This window comes from Dermacentor variabilis, unplaced genomic scaffold, assembly GCF_050947875.1.
Source record: "Dermacentor variabilis isolate Ectoservices unplaced genomic scaffold, ASM5094787v1 scaffold_12, whole genome shotgun sequence".
NCBI lineage: Eukaryota > Metazoa > Arthropoda > Arachnida > Ixodida > Ixodidae > Dermacentor > Dermacentor variabilis.
In genome coordinates this window covers 60,211,910-60,217,979 of record NW_027460280.1, presented here as the reverse complement: position 1 = coordinate 60,217,979, position 6,070 = coordinate 60,211,910, and positions in this window count along the sequence as shown.

Sequence of the window (6,070 nt, the reverse complement as noted above, 5' to 3'; positions counted from 1 at the left end):
TTTGACTAACGAACCTCCCAACACGAAAAACAATAGCTTACATGCAATATTTCTTAAACAAATTTCACAGAAGTTAATTCAAAGTGCACGGAAAACTAAAAAAAGAAAGTATATACCCATTGTACAGTGCGTGGGCTGTGGGTGATAGTGTACAACATCGCATCGTTGTAATGCGGAATCAGGCGAATCTTGCAAAAATGAATAATGGAACGAGCAAAATTATAATATAATGACATGATCTCGCTGTCACTACGTCTAGTGTTATGTACAACTGTTTTCCAGGCTGACATCTCCAGCTTTTCATCGAAGGAACCATTTCCTCTATCTGTTTACTTTCATATACTAGTCGCGCAGAATGATTCTAAATATTAGAAAATGTAAAAAAATTGCTGGCTCTCGCGTAATCGAGAGTAGATGTAAGCGCGAAATGGCAACCGGCAAAGCAGACTGATTGGAGATGATACTAGCCACAATCTTAAAGTGGGTGCACTGCATGTTCGCAACGTCGCACCCCACCACACCACACCATCACGCCATACTGCGCACTGGTCCATATGGACGCTGCCAAGACAGAAGAAGAAAACCGGCTGAAGGCGGCACGAGAGGCAGCGAAAGACGCCAGGGAGACAGAGTGCACTGCCCAGCTAGAATAAAGTCGCCTGAAGGAGGCGCCACGCAGCGTGGCGCCATCTCTCGAGGCGACGCAAAACCCGCGCCGTGGAACTCATGGACATCTGGCGTTCAAAAGAGCACATGCAACCCTGTCTCAGCACCAAAAGATGACAATGAAGTGTTATGTGCCCGGTATCTGCCTTTTGAACGTCGCTATTGTAAATGGCAAATGAAACTTCAGCGTACTGTAAGTTACAGCTTGAGTGATATTGTGAACAAACATTAGGAAGCGCTCGAAAGCAATATTTTTTGTAACTTGCTTGGGCAGTAACTAGCGCATGTAATGCGGTCCTGTACAAAGAGTTGGGGGTCAGAGAGGGCGTTTTCTTAAGTTTTGACTGCTTGCCCGGATGATCTCATTTTGGTCTCCCAGCTTGCCAAGATCTCGTTTGGGTGCACGGATAACGGCTCTGGGTTGGGCTCAAGGTCATTTGAAGGTCGCAACAACGGCACCTATGGGGAATCGGCGCTGGATAGGTGGCGCGTCGAAAAGAGTGCGTTGCACGCCGCCCTGGCGACGAAACGCTGCATATTCCGGCCGCTCGACCAGACGACACGTCCGCGGCCGTTTCATAGTCCGCACATATGGTTCGCATGTTTCCGTTTTCGCGCCGCTTCAAGTGGACAGTTTTCGTAAAGAAGCTAGCGCCATCAAGTGAAGAAATGACGAAAGAAGCTTTTTGAGCTTTATATGTTTTTCACAGTGTGTCGCGGCGAGCACGTGCGTTTATTTAACGGTTGCGCCGTGTGCCGTTCCCATGCTTGTGTGGCAGCCTGCCTCGCAAATCTAGAAGCTACGGCGCCGGTCTTGCTGCGCTATGGTTTTGGAAGTATTAGTTGGCCTGAAGACATTCCATACTTGTCTGGCTAGACATAAGAAATTCTGATGTTACTTCGCCACAGCAATCAATGGAGAAGAAAGATTTATTGCATCAGCTGACTCAGGCAAGCAAAGGTTTGAGTGCGCCGCTGCTTGATCCATAACAACCTTGGCTACATTTAGCACTTATTAGATAAATTTACCGGATGCATCTCAGCGCCGAGTCCTCATCCGCATGCGCATCTTTAAAAACACATAGGCGGCTTAGTCGCGCGTGCGCCGGCAGTATGCGCACACAACTCGTATTACAAGGCACCTTCCCTGCCACATAATTCTTGGCAATGAATGGAAACTATTTACCTTTCGTATCGTTCGCTTGGTGTGGTGGCATTGGAAGGAGCTTGGCGGTGGTATTGCGAAGGAAAAATGGTTGGTACACATGCCGGATGGTGCATGCTATTGCTCATGTAGTTTCCGACGAAATGCCGACTGCAGATTCTGCTGTTTGGTACTGGTTGGCACGGCTGACCGTCTTCACTATCGAATAAACCAAGCACACACGCGAAATTCGATTTAGAAACCAGCCCGACACCGCTTGACAGGGCGACAAGACGGGAACTTACTCCGCTCGCCTGACTGCTTGGATCCAACGCCGCCTCCGTTCTTGTTCGTAGGGTTTAGATGGAAAGACGCAGAAGGATACATCCTCCCTCATTCTGACGTAGTTGTGACACTTGTATACGCAACAGTACCGTCGGCGACCTTTTGTTTTCCTTCGACTTTCAGCGCACGCAACGCCGCTACCAGCAGCAATTTTCGTCCGCGGCAGCGGCTGCATTGTGCACGTTCTGACCGCCAGGGTGGCGCTGCAGACGTCGCGAAAACTCCAGCGCTGGTTCCCCATAGAAGCATTTCAGGTTTAATAAACAGCCCATAAGCACGCTAGAGGTTATGGGCTTAGTACACCTCCAGAGGTTTACTAGATGCTATGGGTGACGAATTTTCTAGAAAAGAAAGCCATACTTGTTCACATGATTGTCGCAGTAACTTCCAGTGCACAAAGCCATCTTTACAGCGTAGCATTTTACGCTCGAAACGAAAGTATGTGCGTCTTAGCTGAAAGTGTTGCCCCAAATGCTAATGCACGCTGGGGCGTGCCATATAATTCGTAGCATCTGTAAGTGACCAAAGACAGCCCTTCTTATTCCAGGAAAAGGAAAAAAGAAAAGTTACGGCTAAAATATGGGCAGCAGCAGTTGGCAAACGCACGCTGCAAAGGACGTTGCTATATGCACAGCTCATAGTAACAATGTAAGGGACGGTCCTTGGTCCACTAGGCGGCTGTGCGCGCATATGGCCAACTTAAAGAACAACACGAGAAAGGAGGGATAGCGTTATTAAAGTACGTATTTTGTATTCAGTGCGACGCGCAAGGAAAGTTTATACAGTATGCATTGATATCAAATGAAAACGGATCGGAGCTGTGAGTTTCACACGTGGCGTGCATTATTACGCCGTAGCCGACAGAAATTGGTATTCAGGAGTGTGCCACGGAATCGCATCGGTCCGGGCAGGGACGGTCGGGCACAGCAGGAATAATGGGTCCATTCGATTAACTCCGAGGCTGACAAAGCACGCGGGTCTATCCGGCCACGTTCAGTCTGCTCGCGCTCGCGATCCTGGGCGCCGTACAAGCGAACGGGTCAGTGCTGTTCGAGCGGGAATTTCCCTGTCCTCTCGCGCGCTACATTGAGCCCGCGGTGTTGGGCTTCGAGGTGAGGAAGCCGGATAATCCATTGAATTTACCGCGTAACCCTGCAAGATCTGTGGAAGAGAACGCCAAGATAAAAGCTCACGCGTTTCGGCCAGCGAGAGCGATATTCCTCTGTACTGCGTACGTGCGCCTAGGTGTGGTAGTAGCACTGTATATTTGGAGGCTATCGGGAAGAATATAACGACTGACACGAATATCCTGATATAAGCGAAGAGAGGAAAGAAAATTACGGATGGAAATGAACCCCTTATACCCGATGTCCCACGTAAGTTGAGCTCAACTTTAAAAATGCCAAGTAGCTGGACAGAACAAAGGTAATGTTGTTTTACGTCGCTTGGAGATACTCAGATTATTTTTTTTGCATACCACCTAATTACATAATTAGCCTTAATAAATTAATCAAGTTCTCAAATAGTATAATTAGATCGAAAGCGTCAATGAGAAAATGGTAGAGCAACATGAAAAACCCGATACAGCTGTCTGTTGCTCAATACGCGCTGCATGAAAGTGTTTTTTTTTCCAAGAATGAAAGAACCACGCGAATACACGAAAAATTGCTGCGCGAATGGCCGCTCAAGGCACTTTCTGTATATTCGAGGGAAGATAGTTAGATACAATCTTAAGTAAATGTTTAGAAGGCGGGAAAATGGCTAGATACAAACATTGCTAGATAGGTAAAAAGATAGCCCCCAGAAAGTGCGTGAAGCATCCTAATAATGCTAACGCCTGGAACATGTCAAGGCAGGCAATGCTATTCGCGTTGAAAGCAAACGAAAAGCACCTCCGACAAACAAGAAGAGCGTTTGATTGGGCTGTTCAAACAACGCTGCGGATCACTGCCCGATGCTTGCTAATCGGTTACGTATATTTGCAGTCAGGAGGTTGAAATAAAGTCAGAATGGAATAGTTTTACGTTATACAGCCCCGGGCCAGTTCTGCCTCGTTCGCCTCTTTCTAGCACGTGCCACCAGCGCTTGTGCTCTCCCGCCATGCGCGGTCCTTCTCTTCACAACAGCCTCACACTTGTCGAAGAAAAAGTATGACACGGCAACTAAACTTCTTCATCGGTATGCCAATGATGATGAAAGAATTTTGCTGGATTTCGCCGGCGATGGCTTCTGCCGCGATTGTCTGCCCGCCTTGACCATGGATCGTTGACTAGAGGCGAGGGGGGAGAAGTTTGGGGCGCCTCTCGCTGGTTGCTGGGAGAACGACTGGCCGTGGCGCGGTCCGAGTTGTTCGTGCGCATTGTCAGTACGCCTAGCGGTCAGAGTTAGCGAGCTGGTTTCGCAGGTAGTGGATTAAACCTTGGATGTTGTGGTCTCGGCGTGTTCTTGAGGGCCACAGTCCGAGAACCCATTTTCCAACCGATTTCGGGCTCTCCGGTTTGTTTGTTTGTTTGTTCGTTAGTTTGTTAGCATCTAAGAGTGGCTCATACCCACTATGGAGGATTGGTAAAGAATTGGGTGACTTAATACGAACAATTAAACGAATCTAAAAAGAAGCACCATTGAAAATTTTGAACAGCTGAAAGAATGAAGTCAGATAAATATTATAATGTAGCAAGGGAATCGTCCTGATTCAGGGATGTATCTTACAGCAGCTGAACCAGCATTCCTATGATAGTGTCCCAGAAAAGAGGCTCCGAAAGATAGAATATCAGGAATCGTTATATTCAATCAAGCACCATGAAATTGCCTTTCTAAAGTATGTTTTCTTAATGATGAAAGATGGTGACATGCAGGCACGTACCCAGCCCCCCACTCCCCTCCCTAGAAATTGGGAACCTATTCTATTATCGGGTAGCTAATCCAAGACAAAATAGCCAGAGATGTCAACAAAGCAGGGTTTCTCGACGTGCTAGTAGGCGAAACATCGGACATATCGCAAACAGAACAATTTTCATTCTGCGTGTGATACGTTGACCCCAGCACTATGTGCATTCGAGAGAATTTCTTGTCCTTTCTAGCTGTGGAAGATGTCAGTGCTTCTAGCTTTACTCACACGCTGTAAAGTGAGCTTGTTAAACTAGGTCTGCAGCTGGAACACATGAGAGGCCAAGGTTACGATGGTGCGGCAGTGATGAGCGGAGCATTCCGTGGCGTACAGGCGATCAATCGCAAATAGTTTCCAACTGCGTTGTACACGCACTGCTCATTGCATTACCCCAATCTCTGTCTGAGCGACGCCTGGAATGTTAAAGACATTCAACGTACCTTCGGCACGATTAAAGACGTTTGCGCTTTCTTCAGGGGATCGCCTAAAAAATCTGCGGTCCCGAAAAGACGCCCGCTACGCGCTAAGAGCGTCCTGCAGGACCATAATAAAGTTCTCTAGTCCAGTGCTGAAAAGGCACCTTGAAAGTGCCTCGAAGTCCTTCTGCTGCTCACAGCGGTATTGTGAAACCAGGTGGGTGGAACACCACGAGGCGATAAAAAAGACGTTCAGCGCGAAGGGCAAGGAGTGCGAGAGACGACATACACTGCGCTGACTTCCAGTACAATATTTTATTGCGTTGGCACATCATGTGTATATATGCAAGATGGGGCATGCGGAGAAAATGGAAGGCAGTCACGAAGGGTGTTCTAACAGCAAGTAATTGTACTAAGAACATGGTCACTTGAACACATCTCAAGGTTTCTCAACATGAACTCAAGGTTCTCAACATGAACACTTCCCAAGGTTTTCGCTTTTATCATGAATTACCAACTAGCCCAAGCAACCACCCTAGTTCACTATGGGGTCTTTAGTGAGGCATTGACCCAAATAGTCGCCGTACGAGAAGAGCTCATGGAAGTCTCCCG